The 16,902-nt window shown below is 36.9% G+C and overlaps 1 protein-coding gene across 1 annotated transcript in view; it reads right to left on the reverse strand.

Annotated features, from left to right (window-relative positions):
- Positions 1–16,902, reverse strand: part of frem2b (FRAS1 related extracellular matrix 2b) — a 96,060-nt gene that overhangs the window by 70,208 nt on the left and 8,950 nt on the right. The gene's annotated exons all lie outside the window — the stretch shown is intronic.

Below are 16,902 nucleotides of genomic sequence, written 5' to 3' on the forward strand. Positions count from 1 at the left end.
TATAAAATTAAAAAAAAATCGGAGTCTATGACCATCATATACTACGCGATTTTCCATGGAATCTGTCGGCTCAAATCTGCAGACTGGCTCTGACTTTTGTCAACTAGCCTCAACTTGTTCAGACTGTAAATCGGGGGGAAAATCGGGGAAAAAAATCGTGTAGTGTATTCCAGCCTTAAGGTGAATAACTTTTTCTTTTTTTTTTAAATACATTTTGGTCTGTTTCTCAAACAAAAATATTGTATGGTTTAATAAGGCTTTGATTATAAAGTCTTAACTATTGTTGTTTTTGCATCCTCTTTTAATCTTGAAAGTCTCAATCCCCATCCATGATTCCATCTCAAAAAACAACCAGTAGAATTCTTTAAAAATGTCTCCTTTTATGTTCAACAGGAAAAAAAATTAAGTCATACAAATTTCAAATGACATGAGGGTGAGTAAATGATGACAGAATTCATTTTGGGGCGAACTAATCCTTTAAGAAAATCCAGAATGAAACTAAACTGTGCTTTTCTTTTCAACTGAATGCTTGTTCAGATGAGCCACACAACACTAAATAGCTAGAAGTCAGAAATTAGAATTTATTTGAGGCAACAGAGTGAAAGAATGGCGTGACATGGCTTAGGGCTTTCGGAAGTTGCTCATAACCACTCCAAGGGATTGAGCCACATTTCTATCTTTCATCTCCCCTTGCACTTCCTCCCAGCCATTACACAGCTCTAAATATTCTCTTATCTCAAGGGGAGGTTGAGGCGGGGGCAGGTGGGTAGTGCTTCACAGGTTATCCCCCAGGAGGAGATGCTCAACAGCACCGGCTGCTCACACCTTCCTCCCCTGAGATACTTGCATCTGACTATTAGCACAATGCCAGAACATACAAGGCAGCTGTGGGACAATTCGTAATAAAAAAGAAAAAAAATTACACCACAGTCAAAGATCATTCAGTCCAAAACTAACATTTCAAACACTGTATTCCATAATGGACAGCACCACACAATTTTGGGGATTTGGATCCACAAATCAGGGATTTGGACGAGATTTCTCTCCAAGCTCTCAAGATGGTACACTGCTCTGCCGGAGCTATACGAAGAGATAGGCTATCACTTTCAGACTGTGTCAGTGAGTAGGAGGGCAAGAGAGAGAAAAGATAGAGGGAAAGATGGGGGGAGGGAGAAGAAAAGCTTGTCGTTTTCAAGTCAAGACACCCAGGCCCTGCGGGAAGGGACTGCGAGGCTGCGGCTTGGTCCTTGCTGTCAGCAGCTCCTCAAAGACAGAAGCAGGAAGGAGGCGGTGAGAAACTGAAGGCCAGGGAAGCATTATGCAGGCTGATATATTGAGTGATAGTGCCAGGCTTACAGATGCAGAGTGACAACGTGTCTGCAGCACTGGGGCATATGAAAGAACAGCAAACATGGTCTTTTTGTTTGCAGGATATTACCTTTGAAAACCATGACTGAGGCCCACAAAAATAAGATGAAAGATTGGCTTTACCGTGAAGAGCATTCATGCTTACAGTGCCAACATGAAAACTGTATCACTGTCTTGACAATGTTTCATATATTGTGTCAAAGTTGTCATTCTGTGATTTTTATAGTCTATTTTAGTGCTTGTAGTCTAAAAATGTTTGGAATGTTACCACTTACTTTGGATAGTTAACTAGCATTGGACAATATATTAAATATTTACAATATATTTAAAGACTTCAAAGCCACTAAACGCCACCTTCATTAAAAATTAGATAATGGTACTGTGCGAATGCTCTCCTCACATAGTATACATTCATCAAATACTTTCATTTCAAATCCACTAAATCCCAGCGTCAGTCCAGTCACAAATACCGGTTCATTGGCAGAAACCACTAAACGCCACTTCCCTTTGTCAGCAAAATCCTCTAAGTCCACAGAAGAACCAATCGGAAGACGCAAATCGAATCATATGATTTCAAGAGGAATGACGGCGTGTATATGAGCTGGTATTCAATTGCCCAGCTGCAAGGTTTTATCATGTTTTGCCCATACATTGGCAATGACAGGATTTTGAGAGTAGCAAGTAAACACAACAGTGTTACTTTTGCTGCTGTAAAACTGACAGAAATTGACGTTTTAATATGTCTTGTTTTCCAAAGAATTGGACTTAGAGGTTTTTGCAAAAAAAGCACACATGGACTTAGCTGGTTTTGCAGCATAAGACAGTCAAATTTGTTAAATACCAATGAATTGACTAGAGTGACATTTTTGAAAACAAGGCATTTTAATAACTGACTAATAACCTTTTCATTGCCATTAAAGTGAAATTACTGACCCTAAACATAGGAGCCTGTTAAAAAAAAAAAAAAAAAAAAAAAAAAAAAAGTCAGATGTACTTAGAGGTTTTGGCATCTGAACTCTATTTGTATCTATTCTGATAAAAAAAAAAGTGGTAACATCTTAATTAACCGGTTTTACTCAAGTCAGAATTATTATTTAAAGGTGCCCTAGATTGTTTTTTTTACAAGATGTAATATAAGTCCTAGGTGTCCCCTGAATGTGTCTGTGAAGTTTCAGCTCAAAATACCCCATAGATTTTTTTTTTATTCATTTTTTAATTTTTTGGGGCATCATTAACTATGCACTGATTTTTTTCAGCACGGCCCCTTTAAGAGATGCGTTCCCTCTGCCACACAAGCTCTCGACTATATATACATCACATAAACAAAGTTTACACAGCTAATATAACCCTCAAATGGATCTTTACAAGATGTCCGTCATGCATGCTGTATGCATGCTTTGAATTATGTGAGTAAAGTATTTTTTTAGATGGTTACGTTTGATTCTGTGTGAGTTTGAGGCTATGCTATGTGGCTAACGGCTAATTCTACACTGTTGGAGAGATTTATAAAGAATGAAGTTGTGTTTATGAATTATACAGACTGCAAGTGTTTAATAATGAAAATAGAAACGACTCTCGTCTCCGTGAATACAATAAGAAATGATGGCAACTTTAACCACATTTAACAGTATTAGCAACATGCTAACAAAACATTTAGAAAGACAATTTACAAATATCACTAAAAATATCATGATATCATGGATCATGTCAGTTATTATTGCTACATCTGCCATTTTCCGCTGTTGTTCCTGCTTGCTTACCTTGTCTGCACAGATCCAGACGTTAATACTGCCTTTCCTTGTCTAATGCGTTGAATGGGCTGGCATTATGCAAATATTGGGGTCGTACATATTAATGATCCCGGCTGTTACGTAACAGTCTGTGTTATGTTGAGATCCGAGTGTTTTCCGGAAGTCTTTTAAACAAATTAGATTTACATAAGAAGGAGGAAACAATGGAGTTTGAAACTCACTGTATGTCATTTCCATGTACTGAACTTTTGTTATTTAACTATGCCAAGGTAAATTCAAATTCTGATTCTAGGGCACCTTTAACATAACTGAACCAACCTATACATTAATTTATACCAACAAAACCAGTAATTGCAGGTTACCACTTTTTACAGTGCATATATGATCAAAAGGTTGAAAAATATAGATTTAAAAAAAAAACACTGCCCAGCCCTACTCCATATTTCAATAGCCAGTTACCATAGCAGAACAGGTCTTGATGTGCACTGGCATGGAAAAACTGACCCAGTTTAATAGCTGGTTTTCTGTAAACTTTGATTTTGGAATGGTATGTACAGCCTGATAAAAACTCGTCTTCAAACCCTCCACAGCAAGAGCAACATCCTGAGGGAGGGAATGACGACACACAAATGATCCAGCAGGGCAAGCCTGGACAGAATGGGGAGAATGTATGTTGGGCATGTAAATCTGGACAGAGACCCTAAAACATAATTTCAATACAAAGATAGTACAAAAAATTATGAGGGTTAGCATCTTGTTGACTTCATAGCTAGAATTTGACCAATTTAGTTACCATATCAAGTTATATATAACTCCTTTTGTCAACTGCCAATTTTATTTTTTTATTTTTTATGTGAATTCATTTAAAACCCATTCCAGAACTCCAGGAAGTCTCACCCTAGAGAACCCTAAGGTTAAGTGCCTTGCTCTAGGGCACAATGTGATAAAGTGATCTCAGTAACACAACAGTTCTCAGCCGCCAAACCTGCAAATTTTCTGTTAGCAGCCAAAAATAAATAGATAATGATATGATGCTGTATGCACTGTTGCAATTTATAGAGACTATTCATTTTCAGCAGCAAGAAAAATTATTTGGTTGCCAAACTTAATCTTATATTTAGCTGCAATATAGGGATGCACTGATATTGAAATTCTAAAAAAAAAAAAAAAAAAACATTAAAAACTAAAATCAAATCGATTTAAATGCTTCAAGTAAAATTAGGTATCACAACATTATAATGTACCGTATAAAAATCAGATACTAATATTGAGATTTGCCAAAGATTACAAGTGTTATCAAATTGTTATTTTTTCAAGTCAAGATTAAATGATAGCAAAGGAAATCCAAATGTAAGAATAGGGGAAATAAGTATGCACAAAATTCAATTTCTGTCATGACAACTCTCAAAGTGTTTGGCATGGTAATGGATATGACAATGCTGATATGTTGATAGGTCTTGGCAAAAGAGCTGCTGTACAATAAATGCTGTACAATATAGCATCTGCTATTACCCATAGCAGATGTATACGTTTATACAGGTGGAGCTGGGGAAGGTGGAGGTTTCTGAAAGCACGCTGCAAAAGCTGACCAAGTATTTGAAGGTTGAGCAAGCTCATTGGCTACTGATACAGCAGGAACCAATCAGCTGTGCCCTATAGAGAATGATGTGATAGTAAGCAGATTGAGAAGGACCTATCAGCCTGTGCCATCTTGAGTTTCATGACAGAACTTTGTATATCCATAATCAGCCGATACTACTAAATTTATTTTATCCTACTTGAGATGCGCTACAACCCCCTGTGTTAAAGTATTCAATTCATGGACAGGAAAAAGAACAGAGCAGATAAGAATGGCAGTGGAGTTCAAGCAATGCTTTCATGACCTGCTAACCTCATGTATTTGTAAGCAAGCTCCAGTGCTGAGAAACAAAACTCCCACTCAAGAGTACTGAAGGTACTGCTGTGCAGAACAAGTGTGCAGAGGAGGATGAGGGAGCGCTTGTTATATCAACAAGTTTAGTGCTTGTTACTTCTTTACTGTAGCTATTTTACTCTTTAACTATGAGTCTATATTTCCAAATAGTGGACATGAAAATGAAAGGGATATTAAAATCAAACCACTTCACATTTTCCTCTGAAACACCGATGTGTCGATCCAGGAAAATAAAAATGACACCCTTCTGGGCAGCAGATGTTACCTGTATATGGTCTATAATCCACAACCAGATGGTTTATGTGAATCAGTGTCTATAATGTCAAAATCACTACTTACACGGCCTGCCGTCAATGAATGTGCTGAATAGCACATGTTTTTGTCTACGGCCTAAAATTGGCTGCAGCGATTTATGATTGTGCTTATCCTGTAATTATGAACAACTTTGCTTTAATCGCTGGAGGATCTGTACCACTGCTAAAGTGCCATTCTGCAGAGCCAAAGGTGGTATTTTCATTAATAATGGAATGCGAACAGATGAGAGAGTGGAAAAAAAAATATGCTGATCTATGCACATCCGTTGTGAAGATAAAGGATAAAGCCTGTAAGAGACTCTCTGACCTGACCGGTGCATGTATGAGCTTGTTGTCTTCGTAGCACTTCATGGCATGTGGTGAAACCTAATCCTTCTGCTAACCTGAGATTGGAGTGAGGTGGTGCTTCAGAGATGAGCTGGAAAGAGACCCTCCAATGTCAATGGTTATGAATGAACACAAAAGATTTGTGTTGAGCGACCAACGTTTGCACAGATTTTGCAAGTCAACATGACCCAAACAAAGTGGGAGGAATTCACTAAGAATGAATGTAGTGTAATAGATTATTTGCACATACTCTCTGCATCCAATTCATGAAAAAAATAAAAAAATGTTTTTTTACATTTTGTTTTAAATTTTAAAAGCATAAGATGCCCAAACAATTAGTGTTGAATGCAATTCCACAGCACATTACTGTTTAGTGAATTCCCCCCAGTGTGTTTGGTGGTTTTACTATGATAAATGCCGAATGAAGGCTGCAATACATTATTCACGATAAGTTTTAAAACACAAGGCATCATACACTTACCATCTTTATAACTAGTTGCAGAGAAGTAGGCATTATACAGTAAACAAATGAGGAGCACACACTACCAAACTTTCAGTTATCCCAAACACAACAAACTCATGCAGAAACATGTGCCTTGTTGCTAGTAGACGCATAACAAATGAAAACAAACACTGTGTCTGAAATCAAATAATGCCCTACTATATGGTATGCAAAAAACTGTACGCCAAAATAGTAGTATGTCCGAATACATAGTATTCGAAAAACACTAGGCGAAACGTCCGTGGATGACCTAATACTTCCGCCGAGATTCTAAAGTGCGCATTCGGTGGACACTTTACTATCCCATGACGCCATGGCAGAGGATTAATTAATGGAAGTGAAGACAACTGACGCTGGTAGGTCACGTGACAGTAACAACATGGTAGATGTAGTACGTCCGAATTTCATTCATACTACCCATAAGCATACTTTTTTAATGGTCGTGAAGTAAATTCAAATTCAAATGTAGTACATACTCAGACAGTACATGACTTCGGACGCAGCGTATGTGATTTTCTTTGGAATCGGTCAACTCCAATCTGCAGACTGTGATATTTGGCAACTACTGTATAGTGTCAACTCCTCCAGACTGCAAATCGGGACAAAAATCTGGACAAAAGTTGTGTGTATTCTTGGTCCATGCAGTCAAATTAGTGAAATTTCTGCGAAATGTTGAGAAAAAAAAATGTCTGTTGTCCATTATCAGTAAGCACCACTCACACTTTCAAATTTACTTTCAAACTAAGCAGTTTTCTTTTGTTCAGTGAATTTGTGTGATCATCTCGTCTTGAACACCAGCAAAATCTTTGTAGGGAATATTTTACCCCTACACACGAAACTCTAGATTGCGCATATTTCTTTTGAAATGACTGCTTTTCACCCACAAAATTTTGATGAGCTAAGATAAATATGAATGCTTTAAAATCTAAGCTCAGAATCGAATCGAGAGGGAATCGACCCTTTGCCAGGAGTTTGATTGACAGGCGATCTAACCAATCATAACGCTGAATCCGCCATTTTGTCTGTCAAAGCAGTCAGGTAAGTTAGTGGATTACGTCGGTGGACTTGAACTTGAAAAATGGCGTGTGCTGACATCTTTCCACGATTGAAACAACATTCCTTATGATGTTCATTCATGTTTATTTGATGCTATAAATGAACTAGTAAGAAGAGATGATCGGTTCACGAGCCTCTTGAGCTGAGGCGCTATATCGATCTGTCATGACACATTAAAGAGCCACAAAACGTTTTTTATTGTTTAAATTTCTTTAAAAATGACAAAATGTGAAATTTGAGACTTTGTTTCATATCAAAAGTAACCTGTTCCTGTTCGACGTGTTGTCACTGTCCTCTTTGCTCTACGATGTATTTTTCACTGTGAGAACATGATTTGTGGAGAGAGATCGGCATGGGTTGTCATGCAACAGTAACTAAAGGAGGCGGGTCTTTGCAAACAGTCAATTGCGATGCATTCGGAAAATCTCAGAATTTATTGTCCCAGCCCTGATTATATTATATTATATTATATTATATTATATTATATTATATTATATTATATTATATTATATTATATTATATTATATTATATTATATTATATTATATTATATTATATTATATTATATTAAACCAGCATCAACCAGCATTAAAAAGCATCTTCTGGTCAGACACGGGAATTTATTCAGTGACCGACTCTCACAGTGCATTATGGGTATTCTCTAGCCGTTGAGTGCACATTAGTTGTGCACTCATTATTGCGGTGCATTATGGGATTGAATGAATGCACTCGATAATGTCCACGTAATGGTTTCAGACACAACAACAAATGGCTGTCCCCTATTTTAGTGTATAGGGTTGGTTTCGGACACAGTCGTGGTTTCTAATTGTGTTCTCATTTGTTTCCTTAGGTATTGATTATATTCGCACCTGTTCTTCTTTAGTTCTCATTATGGTGGGTATTTAAAGCCCTCGGTTTGTTCTATTCTTTGTCTTGTGTTGTTTATGCTGCCACATGTTTTCTCTGTTTATTCTTTGTTGTCTCCAATCCTTTGTTTTTCGGTTTGTCTATACTTTAAAGTGCTGCAAAGTTTACCAAGATGTTCACCATTTTTTGCTGTAAAAGTTCAAAGTAATAAAACAGTCGAGGAAGCACGCATGCAAACTTGTTGCATTGTTGGATTGGAACCTATACTCTTTTTGTCTTGAAAAACATCATGCCATGAAAATAAAATGAATAAAACATCATCACTGACTGCTCACATTTAAAATATCACAAATTTAGAGAGTGAACAGACACAACTTCATTAAGAACTGGCAAAAAAAAAAAAGACAGGAGGTGCAAGCACAGAGACAAACAAGTCGGTAAAGTGAGAGATGGAGAGGGAGAGGGAGAGAGAAAGAAAAGGCAGGAATTTAAAACAAAGAGCAAGGTGCAGGCGGGAATCTGTCAGTGGGGACATCTCCTCCGCTGACTGACTGAGTGGATTAGAGGTTGGAGGCAGACAGCTTCTCTAAAGCTCCACAAACAACCCACAGGCAGTGCTAGAACTTGTGTGTGTGCTCAGGTAAGCTCAATTTACTGAGGCAGAGGAAAAGAATCAGAGGTGAAAATGAAAGAGAGGGGTTAGGGTGGCTACATGTCCATCTACGTATCTTTATCCACACAGTCTCTGTAGCTTGACCACTGCCAAGGGGAATCTTTATGGAGAAAGGTGAGAGAGTTTGCTGGGTTCAAAGTATCCACTCTCTGTTAATCTCCATTCAGCTACCTGACAGGTCTAACCAATAACAATTATTGCCACTTTTGTCTCCTATTCCAGAGTTTATCCTTCCTTAATACCATTTTTTTTAATCCTAGCAGCTTCCTTTATTCAAACTAATGCAGAAAAATGTGGTAAAGAATGTCGTACCTGAAAAAGGAGAGTATTATTTCTTAAAAATGAGGAAACCAGGCCTCAAGAAGGTTAAATGAGCCACTAGATTGTGTTTGTGAAGTGTGGGACAAACATTTTATAAAAACTCAGCTGACAATATTTATGAGGTGCCTTCAGGTAACTGCCATTTCAGCGTCTATTTGACAGCATGACAAGATATTCATCTGTTTACTGTTGAGCAGTGTTCAGTCTAAAACTGTATTAAACAACACTGAGGGGATTGAAAAAGGCAGAACAATGCTTCTCAAACTTTTTAACCCAAGTATTTTTGATGAAATCAGAACCACCTAGTAGTCTCAACAATGTTTGTTCTATTATTTCTGCATTGAAGACTGTATTTTGTATATTGTATTTCTCTAGTTAAAGGTAAGGTAGGGTAGGCAATTTCAGACAGGCTAACAGTAGCAAGCTATAGCTTCGAAAGCATAAGATCCCACCCTCACTTCAGAGCATCTCCAAAGCGACGCCTTCTCCAAAAGACATGACGTTAAATTGCCTCATGTCTCAAAGCATATAACATTACAATAATAATAAACGTAAAAAAACTTATAGAGCTCTTACTTGTACCACCTGACTGTTGCAGATTCATTTCGGCATTGATCCATGTCTGAGGACATGAACAGCTCTGGGTAGAATGTCACAGGTTACCATCTCATAATTACGGTTATGACATGAACCATAAAACCGTCAATTTCTGTCATGAAAATTTTTCGCCATTTAGAATTTTCTAAAAAAAACCTACTTTTTCGAACTCCTCCTAGGCCGTTGCTCCGATTTACACAAAAAATTAACCATATCATCTTCAGACCATGCCGACAAAAAGTTATAGAATTCAAATCGATTTCTCAAACCACGAATTTTCACGAATTTTACATAGCACTTCCAAACATAAGGCTGTATCTCTGCAGCACTTTATCGTATTCAGACCAAATTTTCTACATGTCATCACAAGCATGACCTGAGGTAACATGCAGTGTTTCAACCCAACGCCACCTACTGGTCCGGAGATTTAAAAAAATGCTACTTTTGCTTATAACTTCTGATGGGTTTGTCCAAAAATCACAAAATCTGGTCTCATTAGATTCCGGGCGCCATGCCAAGTCAAAAGATATCCATTTTTCCCATAACGGCCATTTTGAATTTTGTACAAAAATGCTGTATTTTATGAACCCATTTGCGTATTGTTACGAAACTCAGGAGTCTAAGGAGATGACTCCCATGGCATATATGCAGCATAAGCTCGTTTTTGTTCAGGAGGAACTGTAAAAGGTGGCTGCTATTTGTTTTTGGAGCTCGTTAGCTATCTGTCTACAACCCTGCATAGCCATACGGATGAGCTGATGACGTGTGATGTCCGTGAGCAGGGTTTGCGGAGGAAATAATGTACATATGTTGACAGGCAAGTAGGACATTGTATTGGACCGAATGCAATGATTGGACAAACATTTTTTGGTCCTGAGACTTCCACAGAAGATATATGTACATTTAGAATACTTCTATTATTGATTTCTCTCAGGATGAGAAAGGGAGTTTCAACCAGTACAACAAAATGTTTATAAAAAAATGCCTACACTACCTTTAAAAAGAATCATGGTGCTACAAGACTCTCATCAGTTCTTTGACCGATCTGTACAAGGAATCAGCAAATCATCACACCAGCAACTAAAATACAAACAACACAATAGCAGCATTAAAAAAGGATTTAACTGCATGTTAACACCCAATTCAAAAGCATTTCAGATTCAAAACTGGGTAATTTTAAACTTGCCTTCAGAAAAATAGAGCCTCCAGATATTAAATTGAAGGCAAAAAGAATAATATCTTTGCTTTTTTGTTAGTCACCACAGGTTTTTGTTGTTTTATTTTTGGGTCACAAAATACGACATAAAATTGTTGTTCACGGATCAACATAGAGAACATTCACTTTACCAAACATGAAGAACATGAACTTTGAATTAGTCTCATACACACAAAGCTTTATTAAACTTAAATAATAAAAAGTAATAGTATAAATATAGAGCAGAATGTAAATAAATCTAAATAAAATTATAATTTTCCAATTCCATGTTCCACTAGTGGTAAGGACAGACGTACACAAAACATCTATAAAACCATATTTTTTTGTATATTTTTTTTTTTTATCTCTCTCTCTCTTTTTTTTTTTTTTTTTTTCTTTTCTTTTTGTGTGTGTGTCTTGTTTCTTCATCTAAAGTCTAGAGCATAATATCTACTGGCATCTTCATCTTCTAGTGTACAATTTCTGGCATGTTTGTGGCAATGTAACCACTTCCCCAAATACTAAAAAACTGGAATCATCCAAAAACCATCATCAGCTTTGGATTCTTGAGTAACCACCTGCTGATATTTGTGTCAAAGTTTGCAAACTTAATAATCCTTTGGAAGACCAATTATATTAATCAGTTGGAACATGAGCCAAAAAACAACTAAACAGAAGAATCTGCTGCCAAATAACAGCATCATTTTGAAGGGCAATTTCAACACCTCTCAGAAAATGATGCTAATTAATTACTTGCACTAGATTTAATTTGGCCTCCATTACAGAAGGAGAAGGGCAAAGGTTATTGGCAACAAATTAATTCTGACAACAATTTAAAGAAAATGCTAGTACTAATAACACTGGACATACGCATGTAAATACTCTGTATATGATTCAATAAGAAAAAAATTTCATTCAGTTCACTCAGTGAATAACAGACTTGGCAGCATGCATCTGCTGTATAATTCATTGCATTTATTGGATATATTTATTTACTGTATACACCCCATATGTATTGTATATACATCTATATGTAATGTCATATCATGAGTATTTGATTTGTCATGTTTTAACGTGTTCTCTTAAGTCAAATTCCCTGTATGTGCAACATATTTTGCTAATAGACATAAAATCTGATTACGATTCTGAAAGCAAGTCCTCAAACTAGCTGACTGAGAATACTAATGTGTTTTTTTCCCACTATGACTGGCTAAATTTCCCAATAGCTCAAGACTGAGATTAAAATATATTTATCTGAGATGACAGATACATTTTTAAACACAGCAATGCCTTATAAAACAAACTGCTTAATCTGACCACACATCTAGTAGCATTTTCTCGACTTTATTTAGCTTAGCCTAAATAAACCCTATATAAAGCCAACACATAATCTCTACAAGAAACAAAAATGCCCTATTTTACAACCTGAATGAGCTGTACTGCAGCTCACTCACCTTAAGTTGCATTAGAATAAGCAGTCCTTTGGATTCATCTCCATTTTTTCTCTTACTATACAAGCAAAACCTGCAAAGTGATTTTGGCTGCTGGAACATGACAGGATACAGCTGTATCTGAGCACTCACAATCCAGTGTGGCTGTCTGATACACAGCCACTGAAACAGCCGCAGGGGGTACCTGGGGAATTTAGTGTGGCAGCCACAGTGGCTCTCATGCCTACAAATAACATCAGCAGCCTGGCGGCCTCGCTATCAATGATCCAGAGTTTCATAAGCACACAATTCACAAATTAAATTTTAAACGCTAACCCCAGGTCAGGTTGAATATCTAATCACAATCCTTGCATCTGAATATGTGTACTTTCACTGCTACACATTATGAAAAAAATGCCTCAAAATGAGTAGGGAATTGGGATGCAGCTAATGACTAAGACTAATGAATGGTTAATGAAAAAAAGTCCAATATGATTAAGGTAACAATATCCGCTATAGGCAAGAAAAGGTGAGAACATTAAAGCAAAGTCCTGGGCTGGCTTGGAGATTTGAAGCCCTCAACATGTCTTTTTGCTCATCGGTTCACCTGCTGGGCACAATTTTAAACATGTAAGGCACTCTCTCATGGGGAGGACATGAGTAACTCACCAGTAAGCAAATGTTAAGGTGTACTTGAACTGCACAAGGGTCCGAGGGGCCTCTAGATCTTATCAAGTCCATTTCACAGACGTTTCATGAGGGTGAGGACAAATTATGTTCATTTAAGGAGGTGTAAACCATTACAGGGAGCTCCACAATGCATGTCCCTCAATTTTGTCACTAAAAGTTTTAAAAGTTAGTTTATGTGTATAAGGAGACAAAATTTGGGAGGGAAAAACTAAAGAGAAATCAAGAAAAATCACTTTTGATACTACTTACAGTATGATACATAAACGCTGTTAAGTACGTACACTACCGTCCAAAGGTTTTGGGTCAGTAAGATTTTTTTAAAGAAATTAAAGGGTTAGTTCACCCTAGGGAGCAATGTCACTTCCTCTGTCAAGATCCATTAATGTACTAAAAACATATTTAAATCAGTTCATGTGAGTACAGTGATGCAATATTAATATTATAAAGCAACGAGAATACTTTTGGTGCGGCAAAAAAACTAAATAACGACTTATTTAGTGATGACCGATTTCAAAACACTGCATCGGAGCATAAATGAATCAGTGTAATGAATCAGTGTAATGTTATGGATCTGTTATGATCTGTTATGGATCATTATGGATAAATGAATCAGTGTAATGTTATGGATCTTGACAGAGGAAGTGACATTGCTCCCTATGGAGGCCTCACGGAGCCATCGGACTTCAACTAAATTATTTGTATTCCGAAGATTAACGAAAGTCTCACGGGTGTGAAACGACATGAGGGTAAGTAATAAATGATAGAATTTTCATTTTTGGGTGAACTAACCCTTTAAGTCTTTTTAATTGAGCAAGGATGTATTAAATTGATCAAAAGTGACTTTAATTTGAATACATTTAACACAAAATATCACTTTCAAATAAATGCTGCTCCTTTTAACTTTCTATTTAAAGATGCCATAGAACGTGTTTTCAGAAGATGTAATATAAGTCTAAGGTGTCCCCTGAATGTGTCTGTGAAGTTTCAGCTCAAAATGCCCCATAGATTTATTTATTTTTTATTCATTTTTTTTAACTGCCTATTTTGGGGCATAATTAAATATGTGCCGATTCAGACTGCGGCGCCTTTAAATTCTCATGCTCCCTGCCCCCGAACTCGACTGCCTTAAACAGCATAAACAAAGTTGACACAGCTAATATAACCCTCAAAATGGATCTTTACAAAGTGTTCGTCATGCAGCATGTCTAATCGCGTAAGTATGGTATTTATTTGGATGTTTACATTTGATTCTGAACGAGTTTGATAGTGCTCTATGGCTAACGGGCTAAAGCTAACATCACACACTGTTATTCAGATTTATAAAGAATGAAGTTGTGTTTATGCATTATACAGACTGCAAGTGTTTAAAAAATTTAAATAAAGACAGTCTTGTCTCCGTGAATACAGTAAGAAACAATGGTAACTTTATCTACATTTAACAGTACATTAGCAACATGCTAACAAAACATTTAGAAAGACAATTTACAAATATCACTAAAAATATCATGGATCATGTCAGTTATTATTGCTCCATCTGCCATTTTTCACTATTGTCCTTGCTTGCTTACCTAGTCTGATGATTCAGCTGTGCACAGATCCAGACGTTAATACTGGCTGCCCTTGTCTAATGCCTTGATCATAGGCTGGCATATGCAGATATTTGAGGCGTACATATTAATGATCCCGACTGTTACGTAACAGAAATATTATTAGGTGCATTTAGGATACACTTAGCATACAATATATACAGTATGTAAAAATTATTGTCCGATCATTGCAATTCCAACGCTAAAATGCCTGTCAGCATATGTATTTCCATACCTCCGTGCGCCCTGCTCGCGCAGTCATCATACATCATCAGCGCGTTCCATTAGGTGATGCAGAGTTGTAGACAGACAGTCACCGAGTACCACAAACAAAAAGCAGCCATTAATACTGTAATGTTATGTGCTTTGAGACATGAGGTACTTTAACGCCGTCTCTTGTGACGCTTTGCAGACTCTGCTCTGGCTGTGCTTGTTCATGTGTTTTAGAAGAGGCGTGGCTTTGGAGAGCACTCTGATGGGAGGGTGTTATTGCTAGCCTATTAGAAATTTCCAACCCTACCTTTATCCTTTATCAACATCATTTGCACCACAGAATTGAACTTGAACAAAATACATAATTGTGATGCAGTGGAAATGATCATGATGTTTCAGAAAATTACAAAATTCTCCAGTAATTTGCCAATGTACACTGTTGAGATGAGATTATGTTTCAGAGTTTATATAGTTTGTAAAGTCCACTGGGCACAGTGCTTATTACTGAAGAAGCACAAAATTCCTCATAACCTTTTGACAAGCAGTGAAATGAAAGAGGAAAACTTAATTTAGAAAACAAACAGCCATAAGACACAATGAGGGCATCTTGAGCCCTTTCTGAACAGAGTGTATGACAACATTCTGCAGAATCCCATTGTATAATTGCCAAACTTCAGAAGACACACACACCTCGTGCCAACTTCTGTTAGACACAGGCTCTTTGTGCCAGTCAATTGACTCAGCAAATGAATAATCTAATTAGCATGCACACAGAAAAACAGCAGAGAATGTCAAATTCTTTAAAAAATAAGTCAGTCTTTTATGCTTTTTGCTTTTATGATACAAAAGCAAAAAAATGAACAAATTAACCTATTTAGGAAGAGTTCAAACTCATCTTGCAGATCCGAAGTAAACCCTGCAAAACGCTTCATTTTTGTCTTCTCTTATCCTCATTAAAAATTTATATATCTACATTTCCCATAAAGAACCATGTGAAATGTTTTCACCAGCTGATTCCACTGTGGCTACAGAAGATTGGGATTGGGAGTGGGAGGTGAGAGCATTTCTTGATATTCATGGGGAAAAGAGAAATCGTGCCACAATACAGCATATTTCCTTATAGCCATGGTGAAGGAGAACAATAAACATGCTATCAGGAGGGTTTCGAAAACATAAAGCATTTTCAAAAGCCCACTAAAACAAGCAATCGGCATTTGCATATGTAAAAGTGGAAGCCTTTAATGTTTTATAGTGGGCTGTGAGTACAAAAACGAATAAAGGAAGACAAGTAGGACTGTAAATTGACAAGAAAATCAAATAATGAAGGCATGGATAGCCTTTGTAAACACAAATTAAGATATTTTTGTTGAAATCTGATGACTCAGTGAGGCCTCCATAGCCAGCAATGACACTTCCTCTCTCAAGATCCATTAATTTACTAAAAACATATTTAAATCAATTCATGTGAGTACAGTGGTTCAATATTAATATTATAAAGCGATAAGAATATCTTTGGTGCACAAAAAAAAAAAAAAAAAACGACTAATTTAGTGATGGTCGATTTCAAAACACTGCTTCAGGAAGCATCGGAGCATAATGAATCAGCGTATCGAATCATGATTCGGATCGCGTGTCAAACCGCCAAACTGCTGAAATCACGTGATATTGGCGGTCCGAACTGCTGATTCGACACGCTGATTCATTATGATTCATTAAGACAAGTAGGACTGTAAATTGACAAGAAAATCAAATAATGAAGGCATGGATAGCCTTTGTAAAAATGTATCTAATCAATCAGAGTTTCAAACAAAACTATGATAAAACCTACTCAGCATCACTTAATTAGCCCGACAACGGCAGTCATTAAGACAGACAGTCATCCTTCTCAAATTATATTATGGTGGCTAAATATAGACAAAAGCTTTCATCACACAATTGATCTACAAAGTAGAACACTTGTTTCTAACATATCAGCTCTAATTTTACTTGGCAGTCAAGCAATAAGTCCTTAATTGCATTCTGGGACTTCTACCACACTGGGTACTAAGTGCACTTGGTAGGTTTATAATTGGACAGTTTC

Source organism: Chanodichthys erythropterus, chromosome 17 (genome assembly GCF_024489055.1).
Source record: "Chanodichthys erythropterus isolate Z2021 chromosome 17, ASM2448905v1, whole genome shotgun sequence".
NCBI lineage: Eukaryota > Metazoa > Chordata > Actinopteri > Cypriniformes > Xenocyprididae > Chanodichthys > Chanodichthys erythropterus.